The sequence below is a fragment of the Sinohyriopsis cumingii genome, chromosome 8 (assembly GCF_028554795.1).
Source record: "Sinohyriopsis cumingii isolate HCF-2022 chromosome 8, ASM2855479v2, whole genome shotgun sequence".
NCBI lineage: Eukaryota > Metazoa > Mollusca > Bivalvia > Unionida > Unionidae > Sinohyriopsis > Sinohyriopsis cumingii.
In genome coordinates this window covers 35781713-35805004 of record NC_142968.1, presented here as the reverse complement: position 1 = coordinate 35805004, position 23292 = coordinate 35781713, and the positions used below count along the sequence as shown (strand labels likewise).

The following is a 23292-nucleotide window of genomic DNA, read 5'->3' as shown; positions in this document are numbered from 1 at the left end:
ATACCTTTAAAACGCACATATATATTATTTTGTTTATCTTGAATCGGTAAATTTAGTTCTTTGCGGTCACAACTACTACAATGAGAGACCTAGAGAATAGAATATAATCCCGATTGTGCTATTTTTAAACTTTTTAAATGAAATGAAAGAGATTTAAGTTCAACTCCATAATAATTGATTCCGCTTTTGTGTCCAGTACAGTACTGAGCTAAACAAAGATGTATCTTTAGCTTCAATTGCATTTCTAAGTTTCCCTGAAAACAGTTATGGAAACAAACAATTTGAATATTTTACCCTTGTTGAAATCCGAGAAACACTGTCGGTGTAGCGTACAAAACTAATATCTTTACAAATAAATCTAATGAACGTATTACACGTTACACCATTCTAAAACGATATTTGTTCCAGCGAAATACATTTGTAAAGAAAATAAAAATTTCTTCATAATAAACGCTAACACACGAATGTTTTTTAGAGAGAGAGTAAATAAAACAATTGTTCCACAATAAGACCGAATTAACTGTATGAACACGATAAGAAGGCACAGTTTTCTTGTTTATTCTTCATTCTCTGAATATATTCCTACTTCTTTCCATTTCACCATTATGTTATGCGTGTATGTCTCAAAAACATAGCCAACAGACAAAGTTAAATTGTGTCATAAGCAATTGGAAATGAAATCCAATACTTTCAATCTACTAGTCCTGATGATGGTTGTGTAGAATGTGTGGGCGTGTAGAGATCTGGATATAATTATAAATATGTCAATGTCTCTTTCTCATCACATACAAAAAAGAGCTATTACTGTTCATTTCTTCTTTGCTTCCCAGACGTCTCCGTAATTGGCTCTGGAGCCTGATATTGCAAATGTAAAATAAAGAAGAAGAAAACTAGTATCCGTACTTGTGTAATATAAAGCTGAATGAAAATTCAAAAGCTGTTATTTACCTACCGTAATATATTTATTTTTCAGAGAATGACTTGAAATATCAGATTTCGAATGCAGTTTGAGATACTACGCAAGTATTGTTTACCCATCAATATAGTCCGTGTCTTTCGACTGAAAATAAATAGAGCATTGCATGATCTATTATTTCACTTTTCTGCTTAATAAGTCTACGTTCTATGAAGCCAAACTATAATGAATGTGCCTTGAAAAACATACAAAGACTGATATTAATTTTAGATGGGGTAAAAGCAAACTGGACTTACTTGCCATGCTAGGGTAAAAGCAAACTGGACTTACTTGCCGTGCTCCTTCCAATCCATTTCGGGAGATTTTGAAGGGCCTCTGTGACATTTTCAAATTTGTAGTATATTTGTTCTAGTCTCGGTATATTTGCCTGTGATCGTAATCCATAGTGTAATCCGTCTACTGCTATGTGACAGTATCGTTTTAGAATTTCAGTGTGACCCTCAGGTTCATAAATTAGATTGACCTTTCCCCACTTGTAGAAATCTAACAGAGATACAACAAAATTCACCAAAGAGTTGAAATTTGGACCAACTCGTGTAACGTGCGAAAACACGTTTGACTTTAATAGGCCGAAATCCCGTGCCATTGCACCCGGTGTAATCATAGGAATATTCCAGTAACGAACTTGCCTTCCAACGGGAGCTGCCGTATAATCACAACAGGGTCCAAATATCACGTGCAATTCACGATTTTGTGAACATTTTTCCACGTAGAAGTTTATTGCTTCATTTATTCCATCTGCAATATCACATTTGCTATCCCTGAATTTCAACACTAAATCCGTGCTTGCATTAAGAATTGCCTCTTTTTTCACAGTTTCTATAGCGATCTCCATCGCTGGTTCAACACGGCGAATGGAAAATAGCCGTAACTCATCAGCAGGTATCAACGTTGCCAGGGTGATGACCCTGCTAGCATTTCCTTCCTTTATGCTACCTTTACACATGCAAGGAAGTGTAAATGTGAAGGCTAGGATACAAATCCACATTTCTTTTAATGATGCTTTATATCATACGCTTATTGTGAATATTAAGGCAAGTATGGAAACTCCTGAATGCTCACGCATATATATTTATTTTACATATAAATCCATCACTTTAACCTGACTAGGTTTCTTTAAGAAAACCGTAATGTATCAAATGAACAATAGCACATGCTACGCTTGAATGTGTAAAATGAGTGAGTGTAAACACATCTCTTCCACTAGAATCCTTGCATGGTTCATAGGATAAAACAAAACTTCCAAAGACGTTTGCTGAAGGATGGGCTGATGATGTTTAATCTTCCTGCGTAAGCATTGGCTGCTGATTTACGGTGTTGCAAAGGAACAACCGTGTCAGGATTGATACATTTTAGGTATTCAATCTTCTCCCCTGAAATGAGAAAGGTTTAAATGGGTCTAAAGTAACATTAGGGAGGCAGTTTAAGTACAAGCAAGAACATAATACAGCTAGATAATTGATGTTCTGTCTAAATTATTTCATTCAGTTCAGCAGTCTAATATCAAGAAATGAGCTGAATATGAACTAGACGATAATAATTATATAATTTCATACAAAGATTTCCGGGCATTTAGAAATCTTCAACAGCGCCATATAGGTAGATATTATGTAACTGTATATTGCTCTATACGAAACATTAGGAACACTTTTTGGCTAACAGCAAAAGTATAATTTACATTGATTCTCTACTTTTTTGTCTTAAAGATTGCATTAATTTCAACGATACAATAACAAGGACAATGTCGACAAACGATTTTGGGAATAACTCTGCATTATCTTACTGAGATTGTCTCGTTGATAATTTAATTGCTGTTCACATCTTTATCTTGCAATAGTTGCAATGTCTTTAACAAAAATCGTAATCATCATTAAGGTTACATTATTAATTTTTTTTCGAAACTAAATTATCTAGGGACCAGCGGCTATCAATAACAGCGTTGTTTCGTTGAAGTACAAGAAGAAACTGATAACAGCAATTTTGTTCTCTCAAATTGAAGAAAAACTGAGAATTATTCAGAAGATTATATACCAAAGTTTGAAACATACAGGCAAAAAAGTCCGATGCTAAACATTATAATATACTGTAACATTTAGCACACATTCCAACCGGATCGAACTATACATGGCTATTCCTCAATCATTCATCGGGGAGATGGATTGGGGGTATTTATGATCAAATTCCAAATGTCGTCATATAAGATATGTTGATGGACAATATATTAAGTTGTCCACCTAACATTTATTGTATTCATATGTATAGCAGGATCAGATTTCTTAACATTTTAATAACATTCATGTCTTAATTATATCAATCTACCTCATTAATCAATTAGCCTACCTAGAAAGAGAATAACGTGTCTAGTTGTTACTTTTTTACTGTGGGCAATTAGGTTAGTCGGATTACTTTTAATGCTTTTTTGCTCCAATTACAGGATTGCACGTAAGCAACGTTCCAGTTGCAGAGTTTGAAATCTTATTCATCACTTTGTGGAAAACGTCAAACTCAGTCTAGTATATTCTTTTCTAAAGTGCTCTGTTTGTGGGATAGTTTGGGATATTTGGAGGTATAGCTTGCAGTGAGGTAAGTACCTTCATTTTCTGTATTTGGTTTTTAGTATGTCAGTGTTGATGATTTTGTCGTACATCATAATTTTTCTAATTTTAGATCATGTTATAGATTCAGCAATAAGCTGTCAATGAAGAAATGTATAATAAATTTAAAATGCTACTCGTGATGTTTTGGTGAAATTCCCCACTGCAGGGCAGTAACTTGTACCAACGTTTACCTAATGAACAAGACATAATATAAACAAACATATACTATTCTTTCATTTGACTGATTTGAGATCAATGCAAATTATGTATTTGCACTTTACATGATTTGTAGAGGGAACTTGTCTTTATTTTTCATATAGTTGATCACACTGTTAAGATTTACATCTGTAAATTGCACGTTTACGTGTGTAGCAGATGTATTTAGATGTATGGTAAGTTTAAGTATTTTCCATTCCCAGAAAAGAGTTTGGTGATTTGTTTGAATGTACTTAAATACGTGCGATCCCTATCTCATATGATAGGGTACCAAGGGTTATATGTATGTATATTTTATATGTTGGAAACATCAGTTTTTCATGTACTTTGTATGTTAATCACTGAAATATATGTGGAGACATCATATATTTCATTGGAATTACGGTACGCTGTTTACCATTGAATACATTTAATACATTCAATCTGTCTATTCTTACCTTGGCCAAAGACTACGATTAACTTTCTGTATGCTACCCCCCTTGACTGCTCTGACACATTAATTATGCACTTGTAATTTGTACCCTTGCGTATAAGATTGATTTATTTCCTTATCTGTAGCTGGATAATTAAAGAATATTAAACAATTTAAACAACTGAATGCAAGACCTAAGAGACTGATTCTTGCACGCAAAAATAAGCAATGCGCTGATAACAGTGTTGTGATGTATATTTTTTAAATGAATCTTATTTGTGTTTTCAGGATATTACTTGCTGACGAAAAATATAATAATAATAATAATAATAATAATAATAATAATAATAATGACGACTTTGTTTAGCGTCTAATCTTTAGAAGCTCTAAGCGCTTTACAACATTAGACAACACCTATAAGACAAAAGAAAAACATATATAATAATATGATTACAAAAACAAACACCATGACATTAGAAAACATAAAAAACATGCTGAGAATATTTAAGGTAGGAAACATTATTAGGTCTTTAAGTTTGTTCTTGCAATCGAAATAAGTGAGTTTTGAGAGCACTCTTGAATGGGATCACTGTGTCTTTGTGTCTAAGTTCAGTGGGCAATTCATTCCACTTTGCTGGGCCCTGGTATGCAAAAGAACGCTGTCCATATGACTTTGTTTTCATAGTGGGAATAATGACCATACGATTGTCAGAAGAGGAGCGTAAGTATCTTGCTGGTGTGTACACATAGGTGAGGTCGGATAGGTATGTTGGACTAGAGTCCGTCAGTGAAACGTAGCATAAAGAACAAAGTTTGTGTTTGATTCTGGATCTAATTTATAGCCAGTGTTGGGTACAGAGCAGCGGGGAGGTGTGCTCTGATCGTGGTACTCTAAGCATGATCCGAGCAGCTGTGTTTTGAACTTTTTGAAGTTTCTGGAGTAGATATTGAGATGAACCAGACAGAATTGAGTTACAATAGTCCAATCCTGAAAGTACTAATGAGCACATAAGTGTTTTAGTGGCATCAACTAAAAGATATTTGCGAATGGAGCTGATGCGTCCCAGCTCAAGATATGCAGCCTTGCATATGTTCATGACATGTTGGTGCAATGTGAGAGTACTATCCAGAGTAACACCTAGGTTTCGTACTGATTGTGTGAATTTAATGTTGGTGTTGCTGATATATTTATTGTTTGAGGTAAAGGATGTGAATGAGAAAGTCTTTGTGTTGCGATCAGAATGGCCTCAGTTTTATCATCATTCATTTGCAGCTTGTTACATGTCATCCATGATTTCACATCAGAAATGCACCTCTCTACACCTTGGATGGTAACATCAACTTCAGTTGGGTGGCTGGATTTGTATATTTGGGTGTCATCAGCATACAATTGGTGAGACACTGGATGATGATTTATGACACTTGAGAGCGACTGAGTGTACAGAATGAAGACAACAGGTCCAAGAACAGCCCCTGCGGAACACCACAACATATATCAACTGGGCTGGAGTGTATTCCATTTGCAGACACAATTTGTGTCCTGTTGACCAAGTAGGACTTGAACCACAGTAAAGATGTATCATGAATGCCAAATACATGCTGGAGACGGTGAAGTAATATATCATGGTCTATTGTGTCAAATGCTGCTGACAAATCAAGGAGGGTGAGGATTGTAATCTTTCCGCTATCCAAAGCAGAGAGAATGTTATTAACTAATTTTAGAAGATTATTTTCAGTTCTGTGGCAAGGGCGATATGCAGATCGTACATTGCTAAAATGACTGTTTGAATTCAGATGAGATATACTAATCATATTTGTCCATAAATCTATACCCGTCAATAAATCGATGCATTGAAGGTATCCAATGACGAATGGCAAATTTGCGTCATTTGTTGATGAACTAGGTGTTATGTATATTTAATCTGCATTGCTCGTAGCGTTCCATACATTATATGTTATGGATAATTGTATTGTGGACTTGACCTTTTCCAAGATCAAGTTCATTTTCTACCTGAACTGAATCATTGACTTTGGTTTTGTAAATAACATCTTATCTCCATATGAGTCCAAATTTTTGGAAATTCGCTATGCAATCCCTGGACTACGTATTGCTTACCACATTTTATGTATAATTGAAGAAACAGATATTTAAATTATGACTATTACAGCTGCATAATATATATATATATATATATATATATATATATATATATATATATATATATATATATATATCTGTGTGTGTGTGTGTGTTGTTTTTATTTAGGTTATTGTCACTACTGTTTTCTTGATCTTATGAGGATAGGAAAAAATGAACCTGTTATATGGAGTTATAATAAAACAAAAGGTAAATAACATTCGATAATGTGCAAAAATGACATCTGCATTTCATTAAAGGCCATTTTTATGAAACGAAAGAGTGAATACATTCCAGAATACAGCCAGAATACAGCTATACAGTTTACTTGTGAAAGCATATGTGTATCGGAAAATCCTCCGATAAAAGAAAGTAGTTTCTTTGCTTTTAATTTGGATTCCTCTCTGCCTTGTACCTCTAAGAGGATATGAAACGTTTAAAGATTGTCTAAACTGTTTAGGTATCTTCAATTACAATTAATAATACAAGAGCATAAATACATATACACTTTATAATATCTTACAGATAAACTTGAGTTAATAATAAGAAGCAAAGTGTTCTAATGTTACGAAAGCAAAACATGAAGCTTCTATAAACAGTCTCGTGAAAAATAGAATCATGTCAATATGCACATTGTCAGTTTCTTTTTTTGGGGACTACGTTTATTTGTGATAAGTCTGATATTTTTCTGGATATTTTATTCAGTTTTAAAGTTATTGGCATGAAAATTAAGTGATTAAGTTACGTTTTATTTTCCGTCGCTTAAGTCAATGGCTGTTTTGTAGACGCAAACGACTGGCACATAAAGCCATACTTTATAACCTCAGAAGGTAAACAAAACAATTACTGAAACGCTGTCTGGTTCAGAGCTGCAACTGGACGTAGTAATAAAACCTTGAATTCTTCTTGTCAACACCACTCTTTATGATGGTTACTTTAGCAAGTATGAACATGACCAGTCGATCCAAGTCATTCAGATTATCATGATATTATGCTTCAATGATACGTTCTAGTGTTATAACAATAGCTTATATCAACGTGAACAAAAAATAATTTTCAGAGTACGGAAAATGGACGCGAATTATAGTCAGATGGAGTAATACATGGCCGCTACGAAAAATTTGTTTGAAAGATGAATAATATGGCACTCAATAAACATTATCTTACACTTCCGCCTATCATAAATCACGGCCTCAAATTCCGCAAATCGTCATAAATGTAAGAATTGTCTTCCTACCTGATGCGTTAACCAAACGATTAAAACATCCCTCCGTCTTAGTTTGTCCTACTAGCCGCTATATTATTGTATAATCGATACATTATCTTCATGACCAAATTACTTTGTTGTCTTAAAGTTAAATTTTAGACTATCTAAAAATATTTAACTTCTGATTTGAAAACATATGAGTAACTCACTCACTTATCTAAAACTGTTCGCTGCGTTTGTAATGTCTTTTATAGACGAGACCTGGCCAGCACACCATTTGAGGTAAAGGTTTATTTACATTTAAATCAATCACATTTATATCTTGAACATTATTAGTAGGAGATATATGTTAAAATATATTTTAGTCCGACCTTAGCTACGCCCAGTAAATTTAGATCTGCAGCCATGTGGAAAGTATGGTGCATATGTTTCTTTGATAATGTTAATTCCACTAATACCTAGCAAAAACTATGAAAGTTGGCAAAAAGTTAAATTTTTCAAATGCACCTTTTAAATGTGTGTTTCCAATCTTCGTTTTATATATATATATATATATATATATATATATATATATATATATATATATATATATATATATATATATGTGTGTGTGTGTGTGTGTGTGTGTGTGTGTGTGTGTGTGTTAAATATTATCTTAACTCGATCAGTCTTGCAAATATAAAAGATAAGATGTAGACAACTATTATTCCTTTAAATGATAATACTTCGTATCTGAATTGATGATAATGCATTTCAAATTAGACCGAATAATGACTCAGCGAAGATTTGTTTCGTTCATCATATCCATATAAATCGTGGAATTCACCTTTATAATGGAGTATGTAATCATTATCGAAGCCAATTATTATTTATAAAATGCTGTATTATGGATCCATGAAAATTCCCCTGCTGATGTTTATCAAGACTTTTTAATGATATACCCATGTTTATCCAGCACTGTCCCGTACAACTATCAGGCCCTATTTGTTTCGCAGCCATGATGGGCATTTGAGATTTTAATGATCGAATTAGAAATCTCACAGCGCATCATCATCTCTTTATATACTTTCACGCTTTACATGACCTGGCAGTCATCAAACAATATCCGTCGGAGAATTGAAACCCATGCTGAGAAAGGTTTTATTTTGTTTTTATTTCTGTAACAATAACAAAAATCAACGACCGTCTCCAGATTGGATTAACAAATAGGGAAGAAATACAAACTCAGGATACCATAGTTTGTTTTATCAGTTCAGAACTTCAGATTGAAAAATGTATATTCACAATGAAAACTTTATATTACGATTTTCGTTTGATGATAATTCTATCATGATTTTAAAAAAGTTGATTTTAGTGTAATGCATAAAATAAAGAAAAGGGAATGGAACAAAGACTCATTACAGCAGTATAAAAGTCTCATGAAATTCATATACCATATCCGTGCCAAGGAACGTGTCTTCCACAGAAAGTTAGTTTATCAAGAGTAAAATATAAAACAAATATTTGCAAACGATTTTCCCTTTTGATAAGTCATCTACTGATTTTATTCAGAACCAGATACATTACCAGTGCACAAATACATTATTGCACATTGGAGTGCATAACCATCGCTGTATGGATCTTCCAAGGAGCAAGCTGGGCTTTCCATCATTGAATGACATTATCGAGAGAAATCACATGTTTAGCAAAATGTCGATTTTTATGGGAAATGGACTTCTTAATAATATTAGACATTACTGCCGCTTTCTTTGGTAATTAGAAAGCGCTATCAATAGTCTTTTTTAATGGCCTGATTCACAAATAATATAGTAATATGTCATAAACGCGCTTTGTTGATGCATTAAAAGCTTTTTCACGACAATTGTATAGCAATTTGCATTTGACTGAAATCGAAAGGGCTTGGTTTCGTCACATTTACCGTCGAGGATAATTGTTCATGTTTCATGTACTTCACTGATTATTGTACATCGTCACTTTTAACTACACTGAATCTTTCAAGATGTAATAATTTCTCCGACACTAATTATGACATAATGTTTGCAGGCAATCATTATTAAATTTCAACAATTCGTTTTTTGTTTTTTTTGAGAAATAGAACAGAGTGAATGTTTAAAAAAGAATTTATAGTGAAGATGACAGTCGCGGAAAGTTGTTTTAGAATAATTCAATACTCATATATTTAGTTAAAAAAATCAGAACGTATTTCATAGACGAACAACACCCCAACCATACCTATATTTCCATAACCGTTTAGCACACAGAACAGTATATTGTTTACCAAACAAAATAGTCAATAGTTACTGTTCTCTTTAGTGTCATAGAACAACGAGCCTTCTGGTGTATCACTATCTTTTTATGGACAAATCCGGTAGACGTTAGCCTAAATTTAACCAGATTCAAACAATTGTGTGCAATTTAAACGAAGTTCCTAGCTAAAGATAAAGAAGAAAAAAGGTAATTTTGAAACACTGAAACGAGCTTAATTTGCAAGTTTTCACAAATTTCATAAGGTTAAATACTTTACTCTGTTCTTCAATTAAAGTGAAAGGTCTGCAGCTTTATAGTATTCGGGTTTGTTTTGCATCATTATACAAGGAATTAAAAGTTAAAACAAATTTCTAAGTACACTGTTGCGAGATAGGTCTATATAGCATTGAGTCAAATAGAACCCAAGTGACACAATTTGCTGCTATGCGACATCTCAGCCTGCAGATACATTATATTCTTCTATGTTACTCTTCTTTTAACCGTTTCATGAAACCCAAGCAACAGTATAGAAAGCAATTATTTGATATAGAACTGAAGTGGAAATATATATTTATGATTTGATATGTTTTTATCACGGAATATCAGTGTTTGACTCGAACAAAGAACGTCTGTAATAAAACAAAACAAGTTCGTTTAGATCATGATCCCAATACAACAGCTCTAGTTCAGATATTGACAACCAATTTTGAACAATAATTATTGACAGTACTTCCGCCAAGAATGACAATTTTGAAAAGTATAAAGCTATACAACAGTAGTGATCATCTCGCGCATCAACATCATTATCGAAATAGCGCATCGGTCAAATGAAAATATAATTGCCGACATCATCATTAAATGTTGCCAATACTATATACTACACAACAGTCAAAATATGCAACTTATCGAATGTACGGCAATGATAATTCTTTTCAATGAATACAGCACAGATTGTTTTCCCAAAATAAATTGTACTGATAGAGATTTTTGGTGTTGCTAGATCATTACCATATACATTAGTTGTTGATACACATTGCTTGATAGTACATGGAATAAAATAATATTTCATTATATACTTTCGTAGTCTTTTGTTCGTTTTAAATAAACGTACATTTCGACTGAGCGCTTTCTACTTCATTGTTTTTGCAGTGTATTGTCCTATCACGACAATATTATGCTTTTAATACGCATATCAGCAATCAAATAAATCATTCCGATAAAAATGTATTTGGTTTATACCTGTATGAACCGAGCACATTCTGCGGGATAAGACCTTAAACGTGTTGCCGGGCATGCAGGACACAAATGCAAATAAAACAAAATTACTGGAAGTAACAAACACAATAGAGTCGGATAAACTTTCGAATGTATCTGAAAATAATATTTTCCTGCTTTATTGTATCATGCATAAATGAAATACACTATTTGTAAACGAATGCCCATCTGATGTTTATCTTCAATTCTTTTTACAACATAATTCATAAACTAGAAGAAAAATAAAACAAGAGACAACATTTAAGTGTATTCAGCGTTGCAGATTATTTATGTTACTACCAGGATTTACAACATGGCACGAGGAGTTGCAAACATACTTAAGGTCACTTTGCAATTGTTTTGATAATAGTATCCTCATAAATCAAATTTTTAGCAGGATAGCGCTTTTAAGAAGACATGATTGCTCTTTTTACCAATGGAAATTAGAAAACACAGGCTGCCAGGAAAATAGGCCGTTATTGATTTTCCTTTAGTAATTAAAATGCATAGATCATTGCTTCCTTTTGGTAATAAGAATGCACATGTCAGTAAAAGTAGACATGATTATTTCTTCTTTTGGTAGCTATAATCGACATGCCATTAAAATTAAATGTCATTATTTCTTCCATTTTCCTCTTGTAATTATAATGCGTCATCCATTTTTTAAAATTAAAATGCATAATTTAACATTAGTTTACCGTTATGACATTGAAGATTTTTGTTGGATATCTGAAGTAAGTGTAAGTTAAATTTGCACTATTGTCTCCTGAAAATCGATATAAGTGAGTTTTCGCTGATATGTGTCTCTTTAGCACAAGTTTTAACTTTTAATTTAATGAGGTGATTGTTTCGCAATTTTCATTTCGTTCTACTTTCTTCTTCAAAGATATTGCCTTTGACGACGCTAAGTGTGATATAAATGTTGCTGTAATCGGTCATGTTTGACCTTCAGCAACCATTCACCGTTGAAGTCTCATTATATTAGAGGATCAACAAAAAAAATGAGTGAGTACTAAGATAGCTCACACTCTTTGAAATAATTCAGAAATTAGAAGTGCTTGAGAAAATAAATAGTCTTATGTGACCATCACATATCACTGCATGGAGTAAAATACACGTGAGGAAGATTGAAAAGCATCCAATTAACACTTTACTAAAACTTACATAGTAACTACACGTCTGTTTTGGTGCTATACGCAATTGGTGTCTTTCTGATCTATTCTATTAATATTGTTGTGGGCAAAACAGCAGACTATGTAAGATTGGAATGTGTTCTTGTATCGATTGAACATATTTGCTTATTATCATTTAAGCACGAAGTGGTTGTGTCATCAAATGTTTAAGGGATTAGGCTTACGATTAATACGATGGATACTCACAGTGTAGGAAAATACACTCAACTTACTATTTCGATCCAGTACCATATACCTCGAGTAAAATACCTAAGGATAGAGACCGCAACTCGGCATTTGGAATGCACTATTGTTTGCTGGTGATAAATCAGCTTTATGTTATATATGTTTTAGTTTTATTCACGAAGATGCATATGAAGCAATCGTGTGTTATATATTAATGAGTCTGTTGCTGTCATATAGAAACAAAATTAATAAAGGCTAACATAGAACGACTGGACATGAAAATGTAAGCTATGATAAGTCACTATTGTTGCAACGTTTGCAAGTTGCCTGGTTACTGGCTTTAATACATCGGCTTTGCACTCTTTCTGTAACGACTAGTTGAAAACAGGAATAAGAATCGGGCAATATAAAAAGGACAAATACAAGCAGCCTACCAAAACATCGCAAAAGTAATATCTCGCACGTTAGATTTTCGTCTGCTAAAGCATCAAATCAGTAATAAAGATTACATTTTTGCGGCGAAAATATTACCAAGAAATCGGTTTAACATAGGTAATAACTATTTCTCAATCAATTGACACATGTTCTAGAAATTATCAAAATATGCCGTCGAATGGCTTAGTAAACAATTACTTAAAATGTTCGTATAGGGCTGATGGGTACATTTTATCAAGCACGTTTGTTTGAATCAAACTATATCATTAGTAGAACGAAGCTTTAAAAAGAATATGCATTTTTGCTGGATCTGTGCAGATCCCAGTTTATCAGAACGCAGAATTTCCTACCGTTAAATGAAAAGCAAATTTTAAGCTTTTCAGTTAATCTTGTTCATTTAAGTATTAGCAAATACGTTCAAAAGTTTAATATTTAACATAAAGGAAAATAATAATACTTATGAAATCGGAAATAGGAACTCTGCGGAACATTATTTTCTTGTCCGTAGAGTTAGTCAAAACTATGAAACGTCACTAAAAAACGGAATAACATGGTAAAGAGATTAATTTGTTACGTAACACTATATATGAATACAAATCAATTATTTGAACATGACATGTTCCCTGCAAATGCAATTCCTTAAGTATACACATAAATCTGGTTTTGTGTTATGGAATAGCTTTAGAAAGAAAACAAACCAACAAAAACATGCAAAACAAGATTTCACTCTACATCTTGCACATTTTTCATTAATATGCTACGTTCTTCATGCCGGAATGTCTCCATATATTAAAACACTATCATTTAACAGAAGTTCCATTTTCTTAGACATTGTGAGCATTAACGTATTTGCTTAAAGGTGCATCGAATCAATAGTTGACTGGCCACGTACAGTGTCTTTTATATTTTTCGTACATTGAAAATTACTTTTAAAATTCCTGTCAGATATAAACTGTATTTTATTCTATAAAAAGGATTCCATTTTATAAACATTTTCAAACTCTTATCTACAAAATTCAGAAATAGGCCAAAAATGGATGTTTCAGTAATGGTACTTGTAAGTTATGTCATAGAGCTCACGGAATTATTTATTGTCATTTTATCTGCTTCATTATAGATCGTTTCAACGTTAATCAAGATCAGGCACATTGTCCTAGTGATTTTAACAAACAGCTCATTACCTTGAGTATCGTCCACAAACATGGCTCTTTACATCAAGTCTAAGTGATTTAGTTTAGATTGTTTATAAAGATAAAATATTTTGTTGAAAACAAAGATAAAGGAGCTTACATTCTAAGATGAATTTAGTCTGTTTCTGACAAACATTTAGACGTGGTAAAAATATTTGATCCCATTCTGAACTAATAAAAAAGAATGACAAAATATCCACCATATAATTCGTCTTAATTGGCTGAAATGGCGTGTTGCTTTCGATTGCTTTCGTCTTTGATCAGTGTAGGTAACTCGCAGCCATGCCGAGAGTTTTGTATATTAGGGATGCTGGAAATTAGCGAAAAGCTGCCTTATAAAGGGCAAACACGCTATTCACACACACACACACACACACACACACACATATATATATATATATATATATATATATATATATATATATATATATATATATATATATATATATATATATATATATATATATATATATATATATATATATATATAAAGGCTACGTGCTGATGTTAGATTCATAACAAAAATATTTGTTTTTCAAATACAGCCGCTTTCTCTACTTTTATGGAACTTTTCCTGTTTTGTAAGATAATATTATGATCTTTTCGAGTATACATAGAAGCCAACGCTTTCAAAGAAGTACTGGAAAACACAACATATTTCTAAGAATATATAGCAACCCGCGACCGTTGAATGCCAGGAGGCCCTATTTCTAAGCGCGGACACTATGTCCAAATATAGCAGACCTTGCAAACAATAGATAGTATTTGCTGTTTAAGGGTATTATTTCCGTTCTCTCTGCTTTCCCAATATGTATTTACCACTACTATAACTCAGTCAGTACCAATCATGTAGATGGTCTGCGCATATAGCGCACATATATGTCTAATTGAATAGCATACGCTGCCTATCTATAATACCTCAGCTTCATCCAATTCCCTGTCAAGCTTTATCCCGTAGCTTACATAAACGCCGCCAATGCATCTGTACCGGATACCCAAAATTAGAGATTTTGGCTGCAACACAAATTTCCAAACACTAACGAATTCTGTACTTTCCCATCACAATTATGACCGACTGTAGAGTTTTGTCTACAAAAATGTAGACACTGGAAAAAAAATCGACGATGGCAAAAGATACAAATTTGCCAAAACATGCCGTCCAAATAGAGTTTGTAGTATAGCATTGTCAAACATTATAAAAGAAAATCTGTAGTACGCAAAAGATGAGATGTGATTTATTAACGTAATCCCCAACAGCAGATATCTAAGTCACTGTATATGCATATATATATATATATATATATATATATATATATATATATATATATATATATATATATATATATATATATATATATATATATATATATATATATATATATATATATCCTCTATAAACGCAACAGAATCTTTCCTGTCTTCATGACATAATTATAGGTTACTGCGTTTGTATGGGAAAATAAGAACGAGTTTTTCTGATGGAAATACTGCACGTTCTTGGGAGTGCAGCATAACTATTTAACAAAACGAGTCCCATACAAATGCAGTAACCTTTTTATTATATGCACATTTTCTTATTCTACCATACGCTTAATTATGTAAACAAAAATACACTGCAAGAAACAAAGTAACTGAATGTATGCCGTATTCCAAACTAAATACACGAGCGCATATTCATCATTACACAACAACAACATTATTAATGCGCACATAACTCCGCCAAGATAAATTTGAACTTAGTCGCGCGCTCGGCATAACTTTCGAAAGAAAATGGCGTGTCTAGTAAAAATTGAAATTTGGAGTCATTTTGTGAATGAATGCGTATTGCAACAACTTTTCCATTTGATCTGGAAAGAATAGAGTTTGGTATTTTTTTTTTGATTTTATGACATTTCGTGATTATGGACTAGATTTATATGTGATAATTCCACATGAAATACATCAGATTGAAGAAGCGAGGCGCGACCGTGTTGACATCTGCAAATGTGTTTCTGTTTCTGTCATTGAATGTTTGAAATCATAATGTGAGAAAAATATGAAGTCTTTCGATTGCAATGATCACAAAGACGCCATGAAATTTAATGCTTTTTTAATTTTGAGTGCAGTAAGGAGGATGTAATTGCATTTATATTCGAAATTACAGTACAGTTTCGAAATGTGTAATCAAGCTTGATAATCCATGACATGGCTCATGTAATGCGGATTTGCAGAACTAAGAACGTACATTTTGAGAAAATTCTAGATGTAAAACTGTTAGCATATCTTTTTTGCCATTCTTATTACCAGCTAAAGAAGACAGTTTATGCCTTGTCACTTGCATGTTATTTGTAAGGACCCTTGCTGATGTCTATTGTATAGCTAGCATAAATCGGAAACACTGTATCAGAAAAGTTAACGCGGAATGTGCCAAAGCAGTTGGTATGTGGCAATCAACGAAACATCTGCATTACTTCATTCAGAAACAAATTTAATCAACGAAAACGTAAAGCTCCTGCTACGCAAGTGTACATAATTTGTTTACAAATCAAAAGTGTTTGCGTCCGCATTCATTGTTTGTTTACAAAATAAATTAGTTCCTTTATGAGCGCGATATGAAGTTGCGCGCGAGTTCAGTATCGTAACATATTGAACGATTCTGACAATGCAAAGTTCACGGAGAAGAAAATGAGAAGATAATAAGGATTAAAATTATACGTTGTTATTGTTATTGTTGTTGTTGTTGTAGGGTTTAACGTCATTTTTTTCTGCACACGATAGGCTATACATGGCGGCCAGTATTAATAGTGGAGGAAGAACCACCGACCCTCGAGAAGCTACTGGCAAGCTTTCTCACATACCCACATTGGCCAAAAAAATTATACGTTACCAATATGATAAATATATGACCTAATATAAACACCATACATTTACCAAGTGTCCTTAGGTAAACTTTATTTACAGCAGAGCATCAGATATGCTAATGGGGTTTGTATATTTCAAGCAAATGCATGCGCAACAATTTTATGTAAAATCGGGATACATAGTATTGTCATATATATATATATATATATATATATATATATATATATATATATATATATATATATACACGTTTTAGGTGCGTTGTGGGCAGTCATCCCGAAAGTGGGTTTACGGGAAGGACATGATATAGTTTACATTTCAAATCAAAATACATATACATAGGTTGTATTTCTTACATAGTAATTATGTATATGTTGAAAATAAGTATATACACTTATGTTATAGTCCTATTCATGTTTTCGGTTCGTGGGCAGATATATATATTTCATGGGCAGTTTTGACCTTTAGGTTGAAGATGACAAAGTAACTGCCCAAAAATACGTTCACGAAGAACAAACATATAGCATTCTGCCCGTGAATACGGCCATAGGAACAATATATAGCGTACTGCCCACGAATACGTTCACAAGTAACAAATATATAGCATGACTTTCCGGTGTGCGCGCGCAAAATGGTTGTCAAGACACGACGATAAACATTAATCTATTAAGGCATCCTTTGCAATGGCCAGCGTACATATAGCGGACGTGAGGTTCGTTTTTCACAGCTTGTTTGAAATAAATGGATGATTATATATCCAGTGTAACAACTTGTCTTGACAGCTTATGGATGCTAATGTTTGACATTTATTGTGAAGATGATTGTTCACTGCTTGTTGATGAATTCGTAGCTTCTGTTAATCGATGCTATAGCTCAATTTAACTGTCATACACTGATATGTTTAAGTCTGCTTGCACAGTTAACCATGCAGAGTTATGGAAATATAACAAATTGGTTTTAATAACTTTCAGAGTTTGTTTTACTATTACTCAATATTTGTTTCAAGTACTATAAAGGCTGTGATAGGTTGGGTGGCTTAGATTACAAATCAGGCCCTTCTCACTTGGGGGTGGGGGGTGGGTACTGCCCATTATGAATATTACTGGTCCTAGATGTCCAACCTGATATTTATGACATATAGGTTCAACATCTTACTGCCAGCAGAAATGGTGTTCTGTAGTATTTTTCCCAGTCAATAGTTTATGGATATATTATGTCATGTACTATGCTTGTTTAATTCTCTCATCTCAGTTCTGACGTTACCATTGAATGCTATAATGTTCCCAGACATCCGGTATTCTTGGTTATTAAAATTATATATATACACAGATAACTGAAGGTGAGTTCTCATTATTCCCTAACAATTGTAATTAGTGGGGCTGTAGCAATTGATGGTCTGAGAATTCAAGTTAACTGGTTCAAAACTTGGGTAAACAACAAACTGTTTTCTTCCTTTGACAGGCATCATAAAGTTTTGCATCTTTGTCTCTCTGATGACTGTGGTACACAAGTTACAGACTTTGCCTTAGAATGAGCCTGATTTTTGATACTTGTTACTGAATGGGGTGGGGTAGGGAAGTAACAAAATTATTAAAGGTGGAATGTATGCAAACCATGCTGGAAATAGATATGTGCCAGCAACTGCAACATGTAAGCTTCAATCAATTTGGAAACTATAAGCTTTATCCTGTAAATATTAACAGTTCACACCCTGTATAAAAGGTGATTTTGTGTTTGATTAACTGGAACTGTTAATTTATTATGTTAAGGAATTTATTGTTTTAACCCTAGTAAATGTAATATAATTAGGTCAAAAGTTCCAGTTTGTTTATTGTTTCCAGAGTTGATTATTGTAACTGGAAGAACCTGTTTCTAAGTGTTAAATGAAACGAAAGAGATATTGTTTACTCAAGTGATATAAAATAAAAGTTTAAAATGAACTGAAAGAAATATTGTTTATTCAAGTGATACAAAATAAATGCAAAAGTGTATGTTCATTAAGAAGTGTATTGTCAATTGCAAATAAATGAAGATTTATCTTATTTTGTTCTTTACTTGTGTACAAAATTATACCTGGATTGGGCAATAATTACTTGGACTCCATTTGGAAAAGAAAAATCTATATGTCCTAAATACCTAATGTTCATATCATAATGCTCTTTTAATGGATGATTATGCTTTTCAGCTGACGTTACCATATTGCCAAGTGAACTAATAGTATGGCCTTCGGTGTGGCCCACTAATCACATTTGTAAATGAATTATGCATACAATAGAGAAATAGCTCTTAAAATATCTTATGAGTTGAACAATCTGTGTACACAAATAAACTTGAAGCAAATCTTTGAACTTGTATGCCACACATGCAAGTGAATTGGTGGTTTTCATATGTAACTTGTGTACTCTTATGGCTTTTGTCTATATTACTTTTAGCCATTTCTATTCACACACCAGAACACAACCTTTTTTGTCTGATTCAGGTACTAATGCAAAACTTATTTCAGCTGTAACTGAAGTATACAGAATTTTTCCTGACGTTGAGACCTACTGTGTAGACAGTATAGCTGTAAGTCATCAAATCAAATGGAAGACAACAGTGTGCAGTTGAAGAAAATGATATATACCCAGTACCATTTAGAGTTATCTTAAAGAAAAGTCACAATGCACACTGATACAAGTAGTTTTAGAAAATGCATTTGTTCCACATACATTTTAACTTAACCCAAAAGTTCAGTCTCTTGCCTAAAATTCAATCAGATGTATGCATTTATTCCATAAAACACAAAGATATAATGAACCAAATCATTTTCATTATTGAGTTAGGTAGTAGGCTATGTTAAAGAGTGCAATCACTTTATCGATTTTTTTTTCCATTACATTTTTATTTATTATAAAATGACATTTCTTAGTGGAGTGCTAGCAACTGTAACTTGAGGAATATTTTGTACATGCTGGCCTAAGTGTCATGAATATACTGTGCTACATTTTGCTTTATTAGGTATAATACTATCATGAGACTTGCTTGATTAAATCCTGAATTTGTCAGTTACACTTACAAGTCCACTGGTAGAATTTAAAATCTGTGACAGTTTGGGAACTTTTTTTGCAGTAACTGCAAATCACTTTGCCTTCACAGTCAATGAATTCAAGCCATTGATAATTGTCAAACCATTGTGACTGAAAATGTGATTGTCTCTTAGTTGTGTCCTATTTGATAATTTTGCTGCCACAGAGTCTGGATTGTGTCTCTGAAGAAATAGTTCATCTAGACTCTGTTGCAGTATTACATTTTATATGTCCAATTTAATGAATTTTCTTTCTTTGAATCATTCTTATGTCATAACTTGCGAAAATAGTTTAGTTAACAATATTTATTCAAACAGAAAAGATAACCTCACTTGACAAATCATCCTACTAAAGTGATCATGGCATACACTTTTATCTTTGAAATTCAAATATTGCCCACTCGTTAATTAACATAACTAATATTGCACATTGAAGGTGATCATATGTATCATCAGTTTTAAAAAAATAAAGACATAATACTATCATTTAATCACTGCATACAGGAAACAGACACTTGTGTCTGTAAAATGCCTTTCATTGGATTACTTTGGTTTATTAAAACCAAACAGCAATCCACTCAGGATTTTCTAGGATAGATACAGAGAATATATTATGGTCATTCAGAACGCTATCAATACATCAGACCAGATTGTTTTTATTATTATTTAGGCAAAATAACTTAGTAAGTCAGATGGCAAACATGAGGATGGTGATAGGTTATGTGGAATTTGCATTGAATCATCTGATCCCAGAAGATTTGATACAATGTCACTGGCTGTGGTAATCATCAAGTGCAGTTGCACGGCACCATAAGACTTATCAAGATACCATAAGCTAGAAAGATGAAGAAAAAGAAAAACGATGACCCAAAGACAAATCCTGCAAACTGTGTGCAAAAATGATTCCACAGATTATAGATGAAAACTTTACTATATTTAGCTTCAAGATATTAATAAATTCGGATTACTTCCTCCAGTCTGCTACAGTAATTCATGCCCATTGCACTCATAAATTGATTATAGTCCTTGCAGTATTTTGTGTGGGCCACAATATTTTAATTGATGCAGCTGATGCTCCATTCTTCAGTTCAGTGTTGATTCAAACATAGCAATGTCCCTTTGGGATGTGTGCATAAATAAAGAATGCCTGTCCCTTCATTACCACACTTGTTGAATTTATCGTGTCTCTCTGAAAACTGTACCATGTGAGAAAGAATTTTATAAACAAACTGGACATAAGTATTGCTAGACATATACTCAGACCTGAGACTTCATGAAAGACTGCTTACTTGTGAGGCATTATTAGTGCTAGGGCTTGAGGTAATAACTTGCTATATGTTTGGTAAGGCAAAATAAGGGGCCTTATGACTTAAATTGAAACTGTGAAAAAACAAAAGGTTCAAATGCAATAAACTTTTGTTTTTCCTCATTTGTTATATTACAGTGCCATGAAAGGTCATTTCTTTTATCATTTTAATCCCTTGCCAATTTTAAGTCATCATCACTAACCAAGTCTCTAAATCAATTCTTGGCATATTCAGCTAAAATGGTGTCTACTGTTCCATTATATCATTGATTGTTTAGCTTGCTTGTATGGAGCTTAACACAATTTTTCAGGACATCATAGACTTTACATGGCAGCCAACATATTTATTGGAAGAAATCAACACACATAACGCTACTGGCAAGCTTTCTCATATACACACATTGGTTGGACTAGAGAGAGTTGATTAGTGATGTGTATGCCTAGACCATTCTATAATCCAGGGCCCCATGATTGAATACAGCTTAAAGAAATTAACCCTAATTCAATTTCCTTGTTGCATTTAAATCATAACACCCACCATGCAAAGTGACACATGTCTCAAGATTTTCAAATTTGTATATGTTTTGCAACTTTTAATTCTGAGTTGATGCATGTGGATGTGGAAATTCAGTTACTGAATACTTAGCTACTTATATAAGGAGCTCTCACACTGGTAAAAGCATGCAATTGGGATTGTATTTGCAAGAGGGCAATTAATTGTTCAAAATACTGTTTTAGCTAACTACATATGCGAAGGGTTGATGTATAAAAAAGAGGATCAAGAAATCCTAGCTGGTAAAGATAATTGTATCCAACTTGACAGAAAGTGAGAAGGCCTTTTAATTTTGTACAGCAGTTTCATTAAGGAACCAACTATAATACCATTAGAAGTTTATGAGCAGCAAAAACCACATTTAGGACCAACTAGACATCAAAACCATATGCATAGTTCCATTTACGGCCAACCAGACATCAAATAGGTCATCTAGTGAAAGCACAATGTCAAAATGACCAGCCATCTAGGAGAAGTAGCAAGGAAGGGGTTTTCCAGATGCCCATTAAAACAGCCATATTGGAGGTTAGATTGGCACTATTTTCATTTACGTCCAACTAGACATAAGAAGTCTTTCACTGATATGACGATTCATTCAGGAGAAGTAGTTATACCAAGATTTTCAGGATGGCCACATTGGTGGCCTTATAGGATGTCTGTACAGCACCATAATTCTCATTCAGGACCTGCTAGACATCAACATAAGTATTTTGTACACATGCTGACACGCTGACACAATTATCCATTCAGAAGTAGCGATAAAAAGTTTCTTAATATGGCTACTGTGGCAACCACATTGTATGTGTGAGTGGCACCATCTTGTTTTTTCTTCCAGATATTTTCACACAAATATCATATTTAAAGATAACATGAATTCATACAAGATCTTGTCAGTTTATTTCATAACAGACTTTTCCCTCATATTAATATAATCTTTTGAAAACATTTATACATTATAGTTCTAGAAATTTTTCATGCTCTCAGAAACTATTAAAATCACAGCAGAAAGTGTTATGTTATATCTTTATTCAGCACTGAAAAATATTTATGAACTCTTAAAGTTTTTTCCCCTATATTAACTTAATTTAATGAAGATTTTCAGACTATAACCTTTCCATTGGATTTATTTTTTCAAACATGGCGTAAAAAGTATGTTATAGTAACCAATTTTTACATTGCCTTCACCATTGCAGAAATCTCTATAATCAATTTCCTAGTAAAGAAAAGCCAAGAAAATAAATGGACAGTTAATATTCACTTCAGGATCACAGACCTGAGGCAAATATGTCATTGTTAAATCAAACATTTTTATTGTGTTTCCTTATACCTAAATATATATATATACTTGCTGTTACTCTAAACGAAGGCTGGTGATCCAGTTGATAACCTTTTGGGGGTTTTAAGGATGTCTTTAAAATTAAGGCCTTAAAAATGTTGAGATCTTATATTAAAAATGACAATTTGAGCCTTGCAGATTCATGTCCACAGGTGCCCAAATA

At 33.1% G+C, this 23292-nt stretch overlaps 1 long non-coding RNA gene across 2 annotated transcripts in view; it reads right to left on the bottom strand.

Moving 5' to 3' along the window:
- Window positions 1-1252: 1252 nt before the first annotated feature.
- LOC149793287 (uncharacterized) overlaps window positions 1253-23292 on the bottom strand; it is a 150958-nt gene continuing 128918 nt past the window's right edge. For both annotated transcript variants that reach the window (XR_016422545.1, XR_016422546.1), the window contains one exon: window positions 1253-2349. This is a non-coding gene — a long non-coding RNA (uncharacterized LOC149793287). The remainder of the gene's footprint in view (window positions 2350-23292) is intronic.